The 22,937-nt window shown below is 41.5% G+C and overlaps 1 pseudogene; it reads left to right on the forward strand.

Moving 5' to 3' along the window:
* The first annotated feature begins 4,547 nt into the window (after positions 1 to 4,547).
* Positions 4,548 to 8,568, forward strand: Gm6586 (annotated as a pseudogene).
* The last annotated feature ends 14,369 nt before the right edge of the window (positions 8,569 to 22,937 follow it).

Below are 22,937 nucleotides of genomic sequence, written 5' to 3' on the forward strand. Positions count from 1 at the left end.
GACATAGAAGATATTGACAGAACAGTCAAGGAAAATACAAAGAGAAAATAGCTCTTAAAACGTTGAAGAAATCCAGGATACAATAAAAAGATTGAACTTGAGAATAATAGGTATAGAAGAAAGTGAAGATTTCGAACTCAAAGAGTCAACAAATATCTTCAACAAGTTATACAAGAACATAAAGAAAGTGATGCCCATAAATACCCAAGAAGCCTACTAACACAAATAGATGGGATCAAAAAAGGAATTCTCCCATAACATAATAATTAAAACACCAAATGCACAGAACAACAACAACAAAAAAGAATATTGAAATCAATAAGGGAAAAAAGTCAAAAAAACGTACAAAGGCAGACTTAACAGAATTTCATGTCTTCTCAACAGAGACTCTAAAAGCCAGAAGGTCCTGTGCAGATCTCAAACAGACCCTAAGAGAACAAACATTCAAGCCTACTATACCCAGCAAAATTCTCAATTACCATAGTTGGAGAATTCAAGGTATTTCAAAACAAACAAACAAACAAACAAACAAATCAAATCAAAAAACAAAAACAAAACAAAACAAAACAAAAAAAAACAAGAAAATTTAAACAGTATTTTTCCACTAATCCAGTACTCCAGATGATAATAGAAGGGAAAGTCCACCACAAGAAGGAATAGTACACCCAAGAAAAACCAAGAAATTAATTTTTTCCAACAAACCCAAAGAAGGAAATACACAAACATAATTTCACCTGTAACCACAAAAATAACAGGAAGCAGCAATCATTGGTCCTCAACATCAATGGACTCAATTCCCCTAACAGACAGGATATGCAAACAGGAACATAGCATTTTACAGCATACAGGAAACACACCTCAGTGTCAAAGACAGTGACTACTCAACTTTGAACATCTATGCAGCAAATGCAAGGGCACACACATTTATTAAAAACAAAACAAAACAAACAAACAAAAAAATTCCATACCGAAGCTCAAAGCACACATTCAACCTCACAGAAAAATATTAGTAGATTTCAACAAACTCTTAAGCTATGGACAGCTCAGGGAAACAGAAAATAGAAAGAGACATAGTGAAATTAAAAGAAGTTATAAAGCAAATGGATTTAACAGATATCTATAGAAAATTTCACCCTAAATGTAGCCATACACAAAGCAAACCTCAACAGATACAAGAACATTGAATTAATACAGTGTATTCTATTGGACCACCATGGACAAAGGCTAGTCTTCAATAACAGAAAAACAACATACATGTGGAAGCGGAACATCTACCTACTCAGTGATCTCAGAGTCAGGGAAGAAATAAAGAAAGAAATTAAAGACATTTTAGAATTTAATAAAAATGAAGGTACCACATATCCAAACATATGGGGCACAATGAAAGCAGACCTAAAAGCAAAACTCATAGCCCTAGTGCCTCCATAAAAAAATTGGAGAAATCATACACTAGCAGCTCAATAGCTCATCTCAAATTTCTAGAACAAAAAGAAGAAAATACACCCAAGAGGAGCAGATGGCAGGAAATTATCAAACTCAAGGCTGAAATCAACCAAATAGAAACAAAGAGAACTCTACAAAGAATCAATAAAGCAAGGAATTGGTTCTTTGAGAAAATCAACAAGATCAATAAAACCTTAGCCAGACTAACCAGAGGGCACAGATACAATATCCAAATCAACAAAATCAGGAATGAACAGGAAGAAATAACAACATAAACTGAGGAAATTCAAAAGGAAATAATCAGATTCCATACAAAAGAATATATTCACAAAACAGGAAAATCTGGATGAAATGGATGATTTTTCTAGACAGATACCAGGTACTAAAGTTAAATCAGGATGAGATAAACCATCTAAACATCCCCATAACCGCCAAGGAAATAGAAGCAGTCATTAGAAGTCTCCCAACCAAAAATGTCGAGGACCAGATGGTTTCAGACATTCAAAGAAGATCTAATACTTATACATCTCAAGCTCTTTCATAACTCAGAAACAGAAGGAAAATCCACTCAATTCTTTCTATGAAGCTGCAGTTATACTGATACCGAAACCATAAAAAGACCCAACACAGAAAGAAAATTTCAGACCAATTTCCCTTATGAATATCGATGCAAATATACTCAATAAAAATCTTAGAATCCAAATCCAAGAACACATCAAAACTATCAATCACGGTGATCAAGTAGGCTTCATCCAGGAATATAGGAATTGTTCAATATATGGAAATCCATCAATGTAATTCACTATATAAACAAACATATAAACAAACTCAAAGCAAAAAACCACATGATCATCTCATTGGATTCTGAAAAAGCACTTGACAAAAACAACACCCATTCGTGTTAAAAGTCTTAGAGAGATCAGGAATTCATGCTTCAGCCCTATATATAAGAAAAGCAACATACAGCAAACTGATAGCCAACATCAAACTAAATGGAGAGAAACTCAAAACAGTCCCATTAGAATCAGCTACAAGACAAAGCCCTACCTATTCAATATAGTACTCCAAGTCCTAGTTAGAGTAATGAGACAACAAAAGGAGGTCAAAGGGGTTACAATTCTAAGTATTCAAAATATTACAATTTGCAGATGATAGATAGTTTATAAGTGACCCCAAAAATTCGACAAGAGAGATTCTAAAACTGATAAACACCTTCAGCAAAGTGGCTGGACATAAAATTAACTCTAACAAATCAGTAGCCTTTCTCGACTCAAAATGTAAATGGGCTGAGAATGATAGTAGAGAAACAAACCCTTTACAATTGTCACAAATAATATAAAAAATCTTGTTGTGATTCTAACCAAGCAAGTGAAAGATCTGTATGACAAGAATTTAAATTCCTGAAGAAAGAAATCAAAGAAGAACTCAGAAGATTGAAAAAAATCTACCAAGCTCATGGGTTAGCATGATTAACATAGCAAAAATGGTCATCTCACTGAAAGCCATTTACAGATTCAATGCGATCCCCATCAAAATTCCAACTCATTTCTTCATAGTGTTAGAAAGAGCAATTTTCAAATTCATTTGGAATAACAAAAAACCGAAGACAGCAAAAAAATATTCTCAACAATATATGAACTTCTGGGGGAATCACACCATACCTGACCTTAAGCTGTATTACAGAGCAATAGTAATAAAAACTGCATGGTGTTAGTACAGAGACAGGCAGGTAGAGAATTGGAAAAAAAATGATGATCCAGAGATGGCCCCATACACTTGTGTTCACGTGATCTTTGACAAAGGAGAGAAATTCATCCAGTGGAAAATAGAAGGCATTTTCATATGCTGCTGGCTCAATCGGCAGTCAGCATGTAGAAGAATGCAAACTGATCCATTCTTATCTCCTTGTACAAAGGTCAAGTTCAAGTGGATCAAGTATGTCCACATAAAACCAGATATACTGAATAGAATAGAAGACAAAGTGTGAAAGACCCTCGAATACATGAGCACAGGGGAAACTTCCTGAATGGAAAAACAATGGCTTATGTTTTAATATCTACTATCAATAAAAGGGACCTCATAAAATTAAAAAGCTTCTGGAAGGCAAAGAACACTGTCAATAGGACAAAATGGAAACCCACAGGCTGCGAAAAGATCTTTACCAACTCTCCATCTGATAGAGGCCTTATATCTAAAATAACAAAGAAGTCAAGAAGACTCCAGAGAACTAAATAACCCTAGTAAAAAGTGGAGTAAAGTCTGGCTTGGTGGCACATGCCTTTAATCCCAGCACTCGGGAGGCAGAGGTAGGCAGATATCTGAGTTCGAGGCCAGCCTGGTCTATACAGAGAAACCCTGTCTCAAAAAACAAAACAAAAAACAAACAAACAAAAAAACCAAAAAACCAAACCAAACAAACAAACAAAAAAAGTGGAGTAAGAGCCAAACAGAGACTCTTCAATGGAGGAATCACGAATGGCTGAGAAACACTTAAAGAAATGTTCAACATCCTTAGCCATTAGGGAAAAACAAATCAAAACAATCTTGAGATTCCACCTCATACCAATCAGAATGGCTAAGATCAAAACTGAAGGTGACAGCAGATGTTGGGCAGGCTGTGGAGAAAGAGAAACACTCCTCCATTGCTGGTGGGACTGCAAGCTGGTAAAACTATTTTGGAATTCAAAAGAACAGACATGTATGTATCCACTGATAAGTAGATATTAACCAAAAAGCTCACAATGCCCATGATAAAACCCACAGGGCATATGGTGCTTAGAAGGAAGACCAGGGTATGGATGGTTCAGTCCTGCATTAAGGCGAGAGCAGGAAGATCATGGGAGGTTGAGGTAGAGTGGGAAACTGGGAGGGAAAGTGGAGGGAGAGGAAATAAGGGGGGCAGCATTAGGTACTTGGAAGGGTTGGGAGTAAGGTACAGATGTTCAGGAAATCAAACAAAAATATGTCGGGGTGGAGGGGGGTGAGGAACAGAGGATAGCCTCTTGAGTGTCTCAGACATCAGGGAAACATGAGGCTCCCAAGACCTAAAGGAGATGACTTACATCAGGGCTCTTTAACTTCAGTGGCTATTTGGGAGTAGTATGATGGAGAGAATTGTGCTCCAGGCCATGACCTCATGTTCTCATAATGACTCTGACATCCTGTCCATGACAGTTCCCACTTTACCTTTCTTAATCACCAGTTGTGAGTGGCAGGCATTTCTACACTGTAACCACAGACCTGTCAGAGTGGAGACACCCAGACAGAGAAGGGATCCTATTGCTACTTCTTGAGTGTTTGGTGTTTCAGTAGGGGGAATTGATAGTATTTTGACCATGTTCTCGCACTGCATGACTTCTGAAACTCAAGTCCTGGACCTAGCATAACTGGGTAGGAGATCTGAGCATCTCCAAGCACTAAAGTACTTGAGAATTGTGATTTTACCATCTGACTTGTGAATCCACGGGACTGTTGGCTCTGAAGCCAAATTACACTCTGTTCAATTGATAATCATCCTGAGAAAGCTGTCTCTCTGGTAATAATAAGCTTGTTTAGGGAGACATCTCTCTGGTAATAATAAGCATGTTTAGGGAGACAGAGAAAACACCTGGCTGTTTACATCTCCTGGTCTCTCTAGAGTACTGGTAGAACTGAGACCCACTGTGGAGGCATCTCAAGCCCAGAACAAACTCTTTCTGGTGTCAGTAGTTTCCAGGCATGGTCTCTTTCTTGGTGGTCTGCCTACACTCTTTGAATTCTCACATGAAAGTATTCTTGTATTCTTGTATTCTTCTACCTAAAGGGGCTCACAGAGATACATCATCCACTGCATCTGACCTAAGCGAGAATGAGTTCCAAAAGGAAAAGGAGTGGCTGACCACAGAGCTGCACCTCCTTATCCAGAAGAGAAATGAGCAGAGAGATCCCTGATCGCTTTCAAAGAGAGATCCGGTTACAGGAGGTATGCACTGCTGTAAACCCTGTGGTGTCAGTCTGGGGTCTTCAATGTCAGCCTCATCTTATCCTTTGAAGGAGGTGGGTTCTATGAAGCTGTACCACCAGATTGTCCCTATGCCCAACCTCATATCCATGAATGCTTCATAGCAGAGAGGCAGAACCTGAAGCTTGGTTAGGAGGGAGATGAGAAATGGACTCTTCTGCTTCCTCCAGTAGAAAAGAAGGATGTGTATTCTGAGTGACGAATTCAGGGATGGAGGCAGTGGAGAGTGAGTTCCCAGCATGCATTTGGAAAGCATTTGACAGGATGTGGCTTTGTGAGGTTCTAAGTGATGTGAGTTTATGGTGAGTGTTTATACTTGCCTGGCAGTTGACTGAGTGCTTGGAAGCTCCTCGTAGTATCTAGAGGGGCCTGGTCCCACATTTTCCTTCTCAGTGCATGTCTAGAAGGTCTGAGGCTCATTTGTGTTCCTCTTTGTCTGTGTGCCTTATACTGCAAGACAGTAATGTTGCATACATTTCTTTTGCATCTCATTGTGCTTTCTGTCTCTGTCACTCATTCTCTGAGTGTTTCCTTTTCTCCTTTCTGTCTCTCTCTGTCTCTCTCTGTCTGTCTCTCTGTCTCTCTCTGTCTCTCTCTCTGTCTCTCTGTCTCTCTCTCTCTGTGTGTGTGTGTGTGTGTGTGTGTGTGTTCAAGTGTGTGAGTCTGTGTGTGTGCACATGTACCTACATGTGCATGAGTTTTGTATATTTAATCTTCCCTCCAAACTTGGGAACCCATGGGGTCTGTTTTTTGACTTGAGGATTTATCTTCATAACAATTTCAAGGTGATGGTAGTGCTGAAGTCTCAGAGCTCCCACTTTATTCAACACTCTTCTTTGCCTATGTGGTCACAATTGTCCATACACTTGTATCCCTTGGGCATGTTATAAAGCTGTGCTGATGTCTGATCACAACTCCAGGATTATGTGTAAGGTCTGTTTCTATGGTATAAGTTATTCAGGATTTACCATCCCAGTTGTGAAAACAGGAAAAATGTAATCACAGGTTTCTGGTGGGCAAAGACCTGTGGCCTAGGCTCTTGAGAACATAGCTGGTTAGACTGCTACATCCAACCCTACTGCGTGAACACAGGGAGCCAGGGAACCCTCCATCTTGATGCTTAGCTTCTGCTGTCCTGGGCCAGGATAACAAATTTTCAAAGCTGAAGATCATCCCAGTATATAGAATCCAGAATGTGCTTTCCATGGCTGGGGTAGTCCAGCACTCAGCCTGAGAAATGTGTTCCTAAAAGCCCATGTTCACGGAGTTCCGTCTTCCTAGGACCATGCCTGTCGAGAACCTAAATCCATTCTATGAACAACTGAAATTACAGAACAAGCAGGTCATGTCCTCTGTGTACAAATCATTGAAGAAGTTAATTGAGGCCCAAGAGAACATCCACAAGCTCAATCAGGAGATAAGTCTCTATTCGTAAGTACCAGTTAGCAAGCCAATCAATAGTGGAATGGCAATTTCTGCCTTCCTTGGTTTCTGGACTGGAGAGTCTGCTGTTCTGGTTCTACCCGTTCTGCTTTTAGCCATCAGTGTGCCTTGGGATAATAGACTCAGTTTTCATAAATCTTTAAGAAACTGTTACACCTCCCAGCATTGTCCAGGCATCCTTAGAAGCCTCTCAATAGAAGAGTGATTGTGCATGGTTATTATGCAGTACTGAGAGCCTGGTTCTCAGGCAGGGTTTTAGAGAGCTGAGTGTGACATAACACAAGGATAGAATGCCCTCCATTTGGTTCTGCTGATCTACTCTGATGGTATTTGCACCCTACTAATTGATGTTGCCCTAGTGCATTAGGTGGTCATGGATAAATGGAGATCCCTCTTTCTTTTGGAGCGACATGGACCCTTATATGTGTTTGGGGTGTATCAATAATTTCTTCTTCCCTGAAATGGCTGTTTGCTGTTTGTGCAGCTGTCATGGATTTATTGAGGGGGATTGTATTAGGTCTTCATGGGAACCAGGGTCCTGGTCGGGTTAATGGGTCTATACATAAGAATGAGAGGAGGAGGCTGCAGGATCTTACTATGCAGAGGTTTTTTGTTTTTTTTTCCAGAAACCTACATAGCCGGCTCATGGTGGAGAAGAATCTTACTAAGATGTCCGTCACACAGAAGCCAGAGAGCAAGGAAGTACAGATTGATTGGGCTCTCATTGAGAAATATTTGGTTGACTTGAACCAGAATGGTAAAGACGAACAGGAGCAGACCAGCAACCATGAGACCCAACAACTTCAGGTAGGGAAAAGCAGCTCAGTCAGGCTAATACTGTCTGATACCATTTGCCCCATTGGATTCATCTTTGCTTGCCCCTACCACCTTTCTAATCCACACTCCCAACCAGCCACCCACCTCATGGAATGTAGTTGTTCATTGCTCTTTTTATACACACATGTTCTGGGAAGTTAGCCTCTTGTGAGAAACTAAATCATTGGCAAGTGTACCTTGCTGCTCTGCTTTAATCTGAAGTCTAGAAAGGGTGACAGATGAATAACATGCCACATTTCTGCATGTGTTCATGTTAAGTGGGATTGTTTGCAGAACTTTGAGCAGCATCTAGTTCCTGGGACAGAGGTCATGCAAGGGTCATGTGACTTGAGGTGGGAAGAACCTTCCAGGGTTAAAATCGAAATGTAAATATCAAATGAATACTTCTCATGGCCATTAATCTGGGGGGCAGGTGGGCTTCTCCTTTCTTCTTGCAATCCAATGAGGTCTCTTCCTATTGCCCAATTCTTGGTTTGCAAGCATAGAAGTCTGAGTGACAGCTTGCCAGTCCATGTATTTATTAGTGTTGCTTGACAGTTTGCCCTGCATGTATATAACAGCAATGGTTTCAGTTAATATATCAGTGTTAACTGTCCTGTTGAGGTCGTGGGAGACAGTATTCTGACAGCTAACATTTAGGTCTCCACCAAGCCTGTGTCTTAAGAACTGCCTTCCTCTCCTAGGACTCAGCGACTCCAGCAAGAGCTGAAATGTCCACATCCCAGGAAGAGAGCCTCCTGCAGAATGAGTTTCCACCTCAGGAGCCCCCTGCTGAACTCCATCCCCGACATCCACAGTCTACCTTGGATGAATTTTATTACACTCAGTACATTTACGTGGTGTGAATAGGAGGAAGCTGTTGGGAGCCGCGCCCACATTCGCCGTTACAAGATGGCGCTGACAGCTGTGTTCTAAGTGGTAAACAAATAATCTGCGCATATGCCGAGGGTGGTTCTCCACTCCATGTGCTCTGCCTTCCCCGTGACGTCAACTCGGCCGATGGGCTGCAGCCAATCAGGGAGTGACACGTCCTAGGCGAAATATAACTCTCCTAAAAAAAGGGACGGGGTTTCGTTTTCTCTCTCTCTTGCTTCTTGCACTCTGGCTCCTGAAGATGTAAGCAATAAAGTTTTGCCGCAGAAGATTCTGGTTTGCCGTGTTCTTCCTGGCCGGGCGTGAGAACGCGTCTAATAACAATTGGTGCCGAAACCCGGGACTGGCGCAAGGAAGATCCCTCATTCCAGAACCAGAACTGCGGGTCGCGGTAATAAAGGTTCCCGTAAAGCAGACTGTTAAGAAGGATTCAACTGTATGAATTCAGAACTTTTCAGCTGGGGAACGAGAGTACCAGTGAGTACAGCTTTACGAGGTAAGTCTGATCTTGAACTTTCTAAGGAAATTCAAGACAGTCTATCAGAAGTAAAGTGGAATATGTTTGGCCTTGAATTTTTTCTGGTGTTAGGAGCCCTTTTGTTCCTTTTCACATGTTATCAAGTGATTAAGATAGGGCTGAAAATTCTAGAGGAAATTCAGGACAAGCTATCAGAAGTAAAGCGGGGAGAGAGAGTAGGAACAAAGAGGAAATATGGTACACAAAATAAGTATACAGGCCTTTCCAAGGGTCTTGAACCCGAGGAAAAGTTAAGGTTAGGTAGGAATACCTGGAGAGAGATTAGAAGAAAAAGAGGAAAAAGGGAAAAGAAGAAAGATCAATTAGCGGAGGTCTCTAGGAAAAGGAGCCTGTGCTCATCGCTGGATGGGCTCGGGGAGCCAGCTCTTAGTAGCTCTGAAGCAGATGAAGAATTCTCCTCTGAAGAAACAGACTGGGAGGAAGAAGCAGCTCATTATGAGAAAAAAGGGTACCAGCCAGGTAAAGTGCTAGCTAATCAGTTAAGGAAGCCAAAAGCGGCTGGCGAAGGCCAGTTTGCTGATTGGCCTCAGGGCAGTCGGCTTCAAGGTCCGCCCTATGCGGAGTCCCCGCCCTGCGTAGTGCGTCAGCCCTGCGCAGAGAGGCAGTGCGCAGAGAGGCAGTGCGCAGACTCATTCATTCCCAGAGAGGAACAAAGGAAAATACAACAGGCATTTCCGGTCTTTGAAGGAGCCGAGGGTGGGCGTGTCCACGCTCCGGTAGAATACTTACAAATTAAAGAAATTGCCGAGTCGGTCCGTAAATACGGAACCAATGCTAATTTTACCTTGGTGCAGTTAGACAGGCTTGCCGGCATGGCACTAACTCCTGCCGACTGGCAAACGGTTGTAAAAGCCGCTCTCCCTAGTATGGGCAAATATATGGAATGGAGAGCGCTTTGGCACGAAGCTGCACAAGCGCAGGCCCAAGCAAACGCAGCTGCTTTGACTCCAGAGCAGAGAGATTGGACTTTTGACTTGTTAACGGGTCAGGGAGCTTATTCTGCTGATCAGACAAACTACCATTGGGGAGCTTATGCCCAGATTTCTTCCACGGCTATTAGGGCCTGGAAGGCGCTCTCCCGAGCAGGTGAAACCACTGGTCAATTAACAAAAGTTGTCCAGGGACCTCAGGAATCCTTCTCAGATTTTGTGGCCAGAATGACAGAGGCAGCAGAGCGTATTTTTGGAGAGTCAGAGCAAGCTGCGCCACTGATAGAACAGCTCATCTATGAGCAAGCCACAAAGGAGTGCCGAGCGGCCATAGCCCCAAGAAAGAACAAAGGCTTACAAGACTGGCTCAGGGTCTGTCGAGAGCTTGGGGGACCTCTCACCAATGCAGGCTTAGCGGCCGCCATCCTCCAATCTCAGAACCGCTCCATGGGCAGAAATGATCAGAGGACATGTTTTAATTGCGGAAAGCCTGGGCATTTTAAGAAAGATTGCAGAGCTCCAGATAAACAGGGAGGGACTCTCACTCTTTGCTCTAAGTGTGGCAAGGGTTATCATAGAGCTGACCAGTGTCGCTCTGTGAGGGATATAAAGGGCAGAGTCCTTCCCCCACCTGATAGTCAATCAGCTTATGTGCCAAAAAACGGGTCATCGGGCCCTCGGTCCCAGGGCCCTCAAAGATATGGGAACCGGTTTGTCAGGACCCAGGAAGCAGTCAGAGAGGCGACCCAGGAAGACCCACAAGGGTGGACCTGCGTGCCGCCTCCGACTTCCTATTAATGCCTCAAATGAGTATTCAGCCGGTGCCAGTGGAGCCTATACCATCCTTGCCCCTGGGAACCATGGGCCTTATTCTCGGCCGGGGTTCACTCACCTTGCAGGGCTTAGTAGTCCACCCTGGAGTTATGGATTGTCAACATTCCCCTGAAATACAGGTCCTGTGCTCAAGCCCTAAGGGCGTTTTTTCTATTAGTAAAGGAGATAGGATAGCTCAGCTGCTGCTCCTCCCTGATAATACCAGGGAGAAATCTGCAGGACCTGAGATAAAGAAAATGGGCTCCTCAGGAAATGATTCTGCCTATTTGGTTGTATCTTTAAATGATAGACCTAAGCTCCGCCTTAAGATCAACGGAAAAGAGTTTGAAGGCATCCTTGATACCGGAGCAGATAAAAGTATAATTTCTACACATTGGTGGCCCAAAGCATGGCCCACCACAGAGTCATCTCATTCATTACAGGGCCTAGGATATCAATCATGTCCCACTATAAGCTCCATTGCCTTGACGTGGGAATCCTCTGAAGGGCAGCAAGGGAAATTCATACCTTATGTGCTCCCACTCCCGGTTAACCTCTGGGGAAGGGATATTATGCAGCATTTGGGCCTTATTTTGTCCAATGAAAACGCCCCATCAGGAGGGTATTCAGCTAAAGCAAAAAATATCATGGCAAAGATGGGTTATAAAGAAGGAAAAGGGTTAGGACATCAAGAACAGGGAAGGATAGAGCCCATCTCACCTAATGGAAACCAAGACAGACAGGGTCTGGGTTTTCCTTAGCGGCCATTGGGGCAGCACGACCCATACCATGGAAAACAGGGGACCCAGTGTGGGTTCCTCAATGGCACCTATCCTCTGAAAAACTAGAAGCTGTGATTCAACTGGTAGAGGAACAATTAAAATTAGGCCATATTGAACCCTCTACCTCACCTTGGAATACTCCAATTTTTGTAATTAAGAAAAAGTCAGGAAAGTGGAGACTGCTCCATGACCTCAGAGCCATTAATGAGCAAATGAACTTATTTGGCCCAGTACAGAGGGGTCTCCCTGTACTTTCCGCCTTACCACGTGGCTGGAATTTAATTATTATAGATATTAAAGATTGTTTCTTTTCTATACCTTTGTGTCCAAGAGATAGGCCCAGATTTGCCTTTACCATCCCCTCTATTAATCACATGGAACCTGATAAGAGGTATCAATGGAAGGTCTTACCACAGGGAATGTCCAATAGTCCTACTATGTGTCAACTTTATGTGCAAGAAGCTCTTTTGCCAGTGAGGGAACAATTCCCCTCTTTAATTTTGCTCCTTTACATGGATGACATCCTCCTGTGCCATAAAGACCTTACCATGCTACAAAAGGCATATCCTTTTCTACTTAAAACTTTAAGTCAGTGGGGTTTACAGATAGCCACAGAAAAGGTCCAAATTTCTGATACAGGACAATTCTTGGGCTCTGTGGTGTCCCCAGATAAGATTGTGCCCCAAAAGGTAGAGATAAGAAGAGATCACCTCCATACCTTAAATGATTTTCAAAAGCTGTTGGGAGATATTAATTGGCTCAGACCTTTTTTAAAGATTCCTTCCGCTGAGTTAAGGCCTTTGTTTAGTATTTTAGAAGGAGATCCTCATATCTCCTCCCCTAGGACTCTTACTCTAGCTGCTAACCAGGCCTTACAAAAAGTGGAAAAGGCCTTACAGAATGCACAATTACAACGTATTGAGGATTCGCAGCCTTTCAGTTTGTGTGTCTTTAAGACAGCACAATTGCCAACTGCAGTTTTGTGGCAGAATGGGCCATTGTTGTGGATCCATCCAAACGTATCCCCAGCTAAAATAATAGATTGGTATCCTGATGCAATTGCACAGCTTGCCCTTAAAGGCCTAAAAGCAGCAATCACCCACTTTGGGCGAAGTCCATATCTTTTAATTGTACCTTATACCGCTGCACAGGTTCAAACCTTGGCAGCCACATCTAATGATTGGGCAGTTTTAGTTACCTCCTTTTCAGGAAAAATAGATAACCATTATCCAAAGCATCCAATCTTACAGTTTGCCCAAAATCAATCTGTTGTGTTTCCACAAATAACAGTAAGAAACCCACTTAAAAATGGGATTGTGGTATATACTGATGGATCAAAAACTGGCATAGGTGCCTATGTGGCTAATGGTAAAGTGGTATCCAAACAATATAATGAAAATTCACCTCAAGTGGTAGAATGTTTAGTGGTCTTAGAAGTTTTAAAAACCTTTTTAGAACCCCTTAATATTGTGTCAGATTCCTGTTATGTGGTTAATGCAGTAAATCTTTTAGAAGTGGCTGGAGTGATTAAGCCTTCCAGTAGAGTTGCCAATATTTTTCAGCAAATACAATTAGTTTTGTTATCTAGAAGATTTCCTGTTTATATTACTCATGTTAGAGCCCATTCAGGCCTACCTGGCCCCATGGCTCTGGGAAATGATTTGGCAGATAAGGCCACTAAAGTGGTGGCTGCTGCCCTATCATCCCCGGTAGAGGCTGCAAAAAATTTTCATAACAATTTTCATGTGACGGCTGAAACATTACGCAGTCGTTTCTCCTTGACAAGAAAAGAAGCCCGTGACATTGTTACTCAATGTCAAAGCTGCTGTGAGTTCTTGCCAGTTCCTCATGTGGGAATTAACCCACGCGGTATTCGACCTCTACAGGTCTGGCAAATGGATGTTACACATGTTTCTTCCTTTGGAAAACTTCAATATCTCCATGTGTCCATTGACACATGTTCTGGCATCATGTTTGCTTCTCCGTTAACTGGAGAAAAAGCCTCACATGTGATTCAACATTGTCTTGAGGCATGGAGTGCTTGGGGGAAACCCAGACTCCTTAAGACTGATAATGGACCAGCTTATACGTCTCAAAAATTCCAGCAGTTCTGCCGTCAGATGGACGTGACCCACCTGACTGGACTTCCATACAACCCTCAAGGACAGGGTATTGTTGAGCGTGCGCATCGCACCCTCAAAACCTATCTTATAAAACAGAAGAGGGGAATTGAAGAGATTTTACCCCGAGCACCAAGAGTGTCTGTGTCTTTGGCACTCTTTACACTCAATTTTTTAAATATTGATGCTCATGGCCATACTGCGGCTGAACGTCATTGTTCAGAGCCAGATAGGCCCAATGAGATGGTTAAATGGAAAAATGTCCTTGATAATAAATGGTATGGCCCGGATCCTATTTTGATAAGATCCAGGGGAGCTATCTGTGTTTTCCCACAGAATGAAGACAACCCATTTTGGATACCAGAAAGACTCACCCGAAAAATCCAGACTGACCAAGGGAATACTGATGTCCCTCGTCTTGGTGATGTCCAGGGCGTCAATAATAAAGAGAGAGCAGCGTTGGGGGATAATGTCGACATTTCCACTCCCAATGACGGTGATGTATAATGCTCAAGTATTCTCCTGCTTTTTTACCACTAACTGGGAACCGGGGTTAGCCTTGATTCAGACAGCCTTGGCTCTGTCTGGACAGGTCCAGACGACTGACACCATTAACACTTTGTCAGCCTCAGTTACTACAGTCATAGATAAACAGGCCTCAGCTAATGTCAAGATACAGAGAGGTCTCATGCTGGTTAATCAACTCATAGATCTTGTCCAGATACAACTAGATGTATTATGACAAATAACTCAGCTGGGATGTGAACAAAAGTTTCCGGGATTGTGTGTTATTTCCATTCAGTATGTTAAATTTACTAGGGCAGCTAATTTGTCAAAAAGTCTTTTTCAGTATATGTTACAGAATTGGATGGCTGAATTTGAACAGATCCTTCGGGAATTGAGACTTCAGGTCAACTCCACGCGCTTGGACCTGTCGCTGACCAAAGGATTACCCAATTGGATCTCCTCAGCATTTTCCTTCTTTAAAAAATTGGGTGGGATTAATATTATTTGGAGATACACTTTGCTGTGGATTAGTGTTGCTTCTTTGATTGGTCTGTAAGCTTAAGGCCCAAACTAGGAGAGACAAGGTGGTTATTGCCCAGGCGCTTGCAGGACTAGAACATGGAGCTCCCCCTGATATATGGTTATCTATGCTTAGGCAATAGGTCGCTGGCCACTCAGCTCTTACATCTCACGAGGCTAGACTCATTGCACGGGATAGAGTGAGTGTGCTTCAGCAGCCCGAGAGAGTTGCACGGCTAAGCACTGCAATGGAAAGGCTCTGCGGCATATATGAGCCTATTCTAGGGAGACATGTCATCTTTCATGAAGGTTCAGTGTCCTAGTTCCCTTCCCCCAGGCAAAACGACACGGGAGCAGGTCAGGGTTGCTCTGGGTAAAAGCCTGTGAGCCTAAGAGCTAATCCTGTACATGGCTCCTTTACCTACACACTGGGGATTTGACCTCTATCTCCACTCTCATTAATATGGGTGGCCTATTTGCTCTTATTAAAAGGAAAGGGGGAGATGTTGGGAGCCGCGCCCACATTCGCCGTTACAAGATGGCGCTGACAGCTGTGTTCTAAGTGGTAAACAAATAATCTGCGCATATGCCGAGGGTGGTTCTCCACTCCATGTGCTCTGCCTTCCCCGTGACGTCAACTCGGCCGATGGGCTGCAGCCAATCAGGGAGTGACACGTCCTAGGCGAAATATAACTCTCCTAAAAAAAGGGACGGGGTTTCGTTTTCTCTCTCTCTTGCTTCTTGCACTCTGGCTCCTGAAGATGTAAGCAATAAAGTTTTGCCGCAGAAGATTCTGGTTTGCCGTGTTCTTCCTGGCCGGGCGTGAGAACGCGTCTAATAACAGGAAGCCAGTGAGCCAGCTGATTCAGGGTGTTGTTCCCTTTCCTGTTCTGGCAACACCCCTTGAGAGAGGACTGAGGTGACTGCCCTGCCAACAGCAGTCCAAGAGGAGATACAGGCTGTAGGTCTCTAGTACTTAATATACAGTGAAAGAGTCCTGATGTAGAATCATTTTCTGTTTTTGTTAAAGTTTTGCTCTTTATTGTTTTATTCTTTTTTTAGGTTTTGGGGAAGTTATATGTTCTTGTTTGGTTTTCATGGTTGGATTTTACTTTAATCTCCTTTTAGTAATTGTACTTTTAAAGCCTGTTTATTAAACATTGTATTTCTTATAAATAAAAATTGATTTACAACTCTTGACTCTTAACTGTAAGTGTCAGGCAGCCTTGGCTACAGAGTGAAGTCAGTGTCACCAAGGGGTATGCAAGAAGATGGTCTCTTGTGGGTAATGTGGCTTACCCCATGGAAACACACTTTATGATGCAATCATTTCCATACTGTATCCATGCTGCTGTGTATTCTCCTACACCTAAAATATAGCACTCTATAACACACATTCTTGACTGACACTGTGGACCAAATATTGACTAATATACAGTCATTGCTCTAATGCTGCTGAGGAAATAAAAACATTTCCAAAGGAATAGCAAATAAATCAGGACGGCCAGAGCCATGTGTCTCAGTGTTGCTTGTAATACAGCATCAGTGACAACAACACAATAGAGATAATGGCTTTCTAAGTCATGCTTTGAAATATCATTAGGTAGATGATGTTCTTGAATATACATTTGCTGTGTTGTTGATTTTTCGTTGTTTGTTTGTTTTGTTTTTGTGCTGTTTAGAGACATTGTTATTCATGTGAATGGTTGTTTTTCCTACTGTATGTCTGCACACAAAACACACACACAAAACAATAAAAAGCAACAAATGGTATTTTCTTGAAAGCAGAAATAAAAGAGCTCTTCTTCTCATCTGTCTCCCAAATCTGAGCAGAGAATAGTTTGAAGAGTGAAGATGGATGGTAGAGGAAAGGAGGGAGAGTTAATTTCTCACTTCCTTAAACTTGAAACCAAGCACCAGACCCACTTTAATTAAGATCAGTACCAGGTGGAGTCCTACAACCTTACCTGAAGGGGAATACTCAAGAACTGAGATGTTGTAATTGTATTAACTGCTTCTAATACCCTCCCCAAAATATAAGCAGCAGAGGGGAGATACAGATTCTACCCACTCTGGGAGGGAACATGAGCACAAAAGACTTAGTCTTGGATATCAGTGTCAAGGTTTTCTACATGGAACCCAAGAATTGGCAAAGATCTAAAGGCTGGTACATACAAGCATTTGCAGACAGCCCCTAAATCTACCCATATGTTAGTACTATCTTGGTTGTCAGGAATCGCCTTACTATTCATTTACTAATGTGGTAACTATCTTTCTTCCTTTATTAATTTCAACACATACCTTTACAATAATCTTGGTTGACAATTTTATTCTTTCAGGGACTGAAATATATCATTTCATGCTTTCTTGTGCTGTAGGATTTAAAGAAGAGATTCGATGGAAATCTAATACTTGGCCTTGTGTGTGAACTGACTTTATCTCTTATGTTTATATATATATAAATTTTATTTATGTATGAGCATTTTGTCTGCATGTAAGTCTCTCTACCATCTGTGTACTTACTACATTTTAAGGCCAGAAGACAGGGTTGGCTTCTATTAAACTGAAGTTTTGTGCTGCTGTATGGGTATTGGGAGTCAGACCTGGGTTCTTTGGAAAAGCAGTGTTCATAACCTGTGAGCCATCTGTCCAGCCGCATTTTTTAGTTTTTAATGTTTTCCAGTTTTGTGGTTTTGACATCATGATGATAATACTTTGTAGAGATATTCTTTTCTGGTCCAGCCTAGTTGAACTTCTGAATGCCTCTTGTGCTTGAAAATTCATTTGAGAAAAAAATTGGTTATAATTTCATCGATCAAATTGTCTAACTTCCCACTTTATCTCAGGTCCTTCTTTTACCCTGAGGATTCTTAGATTTACCCTCAAGAGAGTACAATTTTAGAAGGTTTTTTTTTAATTTTTATTTTTTTTTTTATTACATTTACTAGATGTCATTTTTTGGAGTAGTCTTTTCTATTGTTTGAACCATGTCTTGGACCCTTGGACATTATTCTTCTGCTACATCTTGTTTTTCAATATGCCTTTTCTTTGCATATTTAAAATTCTTGTTATTTGATTTTTCTATTTGCAGAATCTCTACTTGGACCTTTTTCACAGTCATTTTTCTTTTTCTTTTTTTTTTTTGATTGTTTTCTTTTATTATTAATCATTCCATTCATTTACATCTCAAATGATATTCCAAGTCACGGATACCCTGTCCTTCAACACCCCCCCCCCATCCCATGATATCCCACTTTCTGGTTACCCCTCCCCCATCCCATCCCACATCTGCTCTCCCAACCTCCCTCTTGCCTATATGAGAGTGCTTCCCCACCCACCCACAGTCTTCTGCTCCACCTCTCCAGCATCCCCCTACTCTGGGGCATCAAACCTCTCTAGGACCAAGGGCCTCCCCTCCTCTTGCTGTCCAGCAAAGCCTACATATATATCTGGAGCTAAAGATCTCTTGGCTGGTGATCTAGTCTCTGAGTGACCTAGGTGGTCAGGCCAGCCTGTATTGTTCTTCCAATGGAGTTGCCATTCCCCTCTGCTCCTCCAGTCTTCTGCTGCTCCCCCATCAGGTTCCCTAAGTTCAGCCTGATGGTTGCCTCCAAGCATTCGCCTCTGCTTTGATCAGTTGCTGGGCGGACTTCTCCACTAACTCCCATACTTGTTTCCTGTCTGTAAGTGCCTCTTGACCACAACAACAGTGTTGGGTTTGGTGTCTGCAGACATGATGTGTCCCCAGGTGGGACAGTTCCCTGGTTGACCCTTCCTTCAGTCTCTGTTCCATTTTTTGTCCCTGTTCTTCCTTTGGACAGGAATATTACTGAGTTAAAAGAAAATTGAGATGGGTGAGTGGCTCCATCCCTCGACCAACATCTGTGCCTATCTACTGGAGGTGGTCTCCACAGGTTCCATTTCCCCCTTTTCTGTGCATTATGGCTGAAGTCATTCCAATTGGGTTCTGGGAGCCTCATGTTTCTCTGCTGTCTTGGACCCTCCGATGGCTATCCCCAGTTCCGCATACCCCCTGCTACCTATTTTTATTCTATTTTCTGACCCTTTGTACCTCTTTCACATTTCCAGATTCTGATACTGCCACCCTATTTCCTCCTCTTCCTCCTCCTCCTCCTCCCTCCATCCCTCCCTTCTTCCTTCCCTCCCTCCCTCCCTCCCGTACCCCTCTTCTTCCATATCCCACAATTGTCTATTAAGAATTTTGGCTAGATAGATGGTTCAGTGGTTAAGAGCACTGGCTGATCTTGCTGAGGACCTCAGTTAAGTTCCCAGCACCCATGCAGTAGCTCACAACTGTCTATAACTCCAGTCCCAGAGAATACAATGCCCTCTTCTGGCCTTCACAGATACTAGACAGATGAGCATAGTACATATACATGCATACAGGCAAAATACTCAAATACATAAAAAAAAAATTTGTTGGAATTTTGATGGTGATTGCATTAAATCTGTAGATTGCTTTTGGTGAGATGGCCAATTTTACTATATTTATCCTTCCAATCCATGACCATGGGAGATCTTTCCATCTTCTGAGATCTTCTTTGATATTTTCTTCAGAGATTTGTCATACAGATCATTCATTTGCTTGGATAGAGTCACATCAAGGTGTTTTATATTTTTTGTGACTATTGTGAAGAGTGTTGTTTCCCTAATTTTTTTCTCATACCTTTTATCCTTTGAGTAGAGGAAGGCTACTGATTTGTTTGAGTTAATATTATATCCTGTCACTTTGCCTAAGTTGTTTATCAACTGTTTGAACACTGTGCTAGAATTTTTGGGGTCACTTATGATACTAAATTTGGATCCCTTTGTTCTCTTTTTGTTGTGTAATTGCTCTGGCTAGAACTTCGAGTACTATATTGAGTAGGTAGGGAGAGAATGGGCAGTCTTGTCCAGTCCCTGATTTTAATGTGATTGTTTTGAATTTCTTCTCATATAGTTTGATGTTCACTACTGGTTTGCTGTAAATTGCTTTTATTATATTTGGATATGTACTTCAAATTTCTGATCTCTTCCATACTTTTAACATGAATGGGTGTTATATTTTATTAAAGCTTTTTCCTAATCTAATTAGATGATCATTTTTTTCCTTTGAGTTTGTTTATATCTTGATTACATTGATGGATTTCATACATTGAACCATCACTGCTTCCCTGGGATGAAGACTAATTGATCATGGTAGATGATCAGTTTTGGTGTGTTCTTGGATTCAGTGTGAGAGAATTTTATTGAGTATTTTAGCATCGATATTCATAAAGGAAATTGGTCTGTGGTTCTCTTCCTATGTTGGGTCTTTTTGTGATTTAGGTATCAGTGTAACTGTGGTTTCATAGAAATAATTGGGTAGTGTTCCTTCTGTTTCTATTTTGTGGAATAGTTAGAAGAATATTGGTATTAGATCTTCTTTGGAAGTTTGAAAAAATTCTGCACTAAAACCATCTGGACTCTTTTTGGTTGCGAGATCTTAATGACTGCATATATTTCCTTTGAGGTTATGGTTCTGCTTAAATGATTTATCTGATCCTGATTTGGTGCCTGGTATCTGTCTAGAAAATCATCCATTTCATCCAGGTTGAATATAGCCTTTTGTATTAGGATCTGATTATTTTTTTGAGTTGCCTTGGTTTCTGTTGTTATGTCTCCTTCCTCATTCCTGATTTAGTTAATTTGGATAATGACTCTGTGCCTTCTAGTTAACCTGGCTAAGGGTTTGTCTATCTTCTTGATTCTCAAAGAACCACCTCCTACTTTTGTTGATTTTTTGTTATAGGTCTTTTTGTTTCTACTTGGTTGATTTCAGCACTGAGTTTGATTTCTTGCCTTCCACTCCCTTTATGTGTACTTGCTTCTTTTTGTTCTAGACCTTTCAGATGAGCTGTTAAGCTGCTAATGTATGCTCTCTCCAGTGTCTTTTTGGAGGCACTCAGAGCTATGAGTTTTCCTCATAGCACTTCTTTCATTGTGTTCCATATAAATTTGGGTATGTTGTGCCTTCATTTTCATTTATTCTAAAAAAATTTTTATTTCTTCCCTGACCAAGTTATCATTTAGTAGATAGTTGTTCAGCTTTCATGTGTATATGGGCTTTCTGTTGTTTTTGTTGTTACTGAAGACCAGCTTTAGTCCGTGGTGGTCTGATAGAATACATGGGATTACTTTAACGTTCTTACACCTGTTGAAGTTTTTTTTTGTGTCTGAGTATTTGGTCAATTTTGGAGAAGGTACCATGAGATGCTGAGACGAAGGTATTTTCTTTTGTTTTAGGGTGAAATGTTCTGTTCAATACAGTTGGTTCATAACTTCTTTTAATTTCACTGTGTCTCTATTTAGTTTGTTTCCATGATCTGTCCATTGGTGATATTGGGGTGTTTAAATCTCCTACTATTATTGTGTGAGGTTCAATGTGTGTTTTGAGTTGTAGTAGCATTTCTTTTACAAATGTGGGTGTCCTTGCATTTGGAGCATAGATGTTCAGAATTGAGAGTTCATCCTGGTGGATTTTCCCTTGTTGAGTATGTAATGACCTTCCCTATCTTTTTTGATAACTTTTGGTTGAAAATCTATTTTGTTGGATGCAAAAAAATCTATTTTGTTAGGATGGCTACTCCAGCTTGTTTCTTGGGACCATTTGCTTGGATTTTTTTTCCCATTCTTTAACTTTGAGGGAATGTCTGTCTTTGACTCTGAGGTACATTTCCTGTATGCAGCAAGATGCTGGATCCTGTTTCATGTCTAGTCTGTTAGCCTGTGTATTTTTATTGGGGAATTGAGTTCTTTGATGTTGAGAGATATTAGGGACCAATGATCATTTCTTCCTGCTATTTTTGTTTTTAGAGCTAGAATTAGATTTGTGTGTTTCTCTTCTTTGGTGTTTGTTGTAAAAAGATTAATTTCTTGATATTTCTTGGGTGTAGTTTCCCTCCATGTGTTGGAATTTTCCTTCTATTATCCTCTGTAGGGCTGGAATAGTAGAAAGATATTTAAATTTGCTTTTGTCTTGGAAAACTTTGGTTTCTCCATCTATGTTAATTGCAAGTTTTGTTGGGTATAGTAGCCAAGCTGGTAATTTTGATCTATTAGGCTCTGTATGACATCTGCCCAGGATCTTCTGTCTTTTAGAGTCTCTGGTGAGAAGTCTGGTATAATTCGGATAGGTCTGCCTTTATATGCTACTTGACCTTTTTCCCTTACTGCTTTCAATATCCTTTCTTTGTTCTGTGCATTTGGTGTTTTAATTATTATTACGAGATGAATTTCTTTTTTGGTCTCATCTGTTTGGTGTTCTGTAGATTTCTTGTATGTTTACGGACATTACTTTAGGTTAGGAAAGTTTTCTTCTATAATCTTGTTGAAGATGTTTGCTGGCCCTTTGAGTTGGGAATATTCACTCTCTTCTATACCTATTATTCTCAGGTTGGGTGTTTTCATTGTGTGCTGGATTTCTTGAATGTTTTGAGATAGGGGCTTTCTCCTTTTTGTATTTTCCTTGACTGTTATGTCTGACTTGGTTTGTATCTGCCACTGAGATTCTTGCTTCTATCTGTTGTATTCTGTTGGTGATACATCTGTGACTCCTGTTCTCTTTCCTAGGTTTTCAATCTCCAGGTGTACTCTTTGGTTGGTGGTTTACTCTTTGAGAGTTCTGGGGGTGGGGTGTGTCTGGTTGGTTGATATAGCTATGGGGATGCAAATCCTTTCAGCTCCTTCAATCCTTCCCCTAACTCCTCCATTGGCATCTGTATGCTCAATCCAATGGTTTGCTGCAAGAATCTGCATCTGTATTTGACAAGCTCTAGCAGGGACTCTCAGCTGACAGTTATATCAGGCTCCTGACAGCAAGCACTACTTGGCATCAACAATAGGGTCTGGGTTTGGTAGTTGCATATGGGATGAATTCCCAGGTGGGGGACTTTCTGTGTGGCCTGTCCTTCAGTTTCTGCTCCATTCTTTATCCCTGTATTTCCTTTAGGCAGGATCAATTCTGAGTTAAATTTTTTTAGATGGGTAGGTAACCCCATCCCTCAAACAGGGGCCTTGCCTAACCCCTGGATATGGTCTCTACAGGTTCTCCTTCCCCTTTGTTGGGTATTTCAGCTAATGTCATCACCTTTG

This window comes from Mus musculus, chromosome 5 (assembly GCF_000001635.26).
Source record: "Mus musculus strain C57BL/6J chromosome 5, GRCm38.p6 C57BL/6J".
Taxonomy (NCBI): domain Eukaryota; kingdom Metazoa; phylum Chordata; class Mammalia; order Rodentia; family Muridae; genus Mus; species Mus musculus.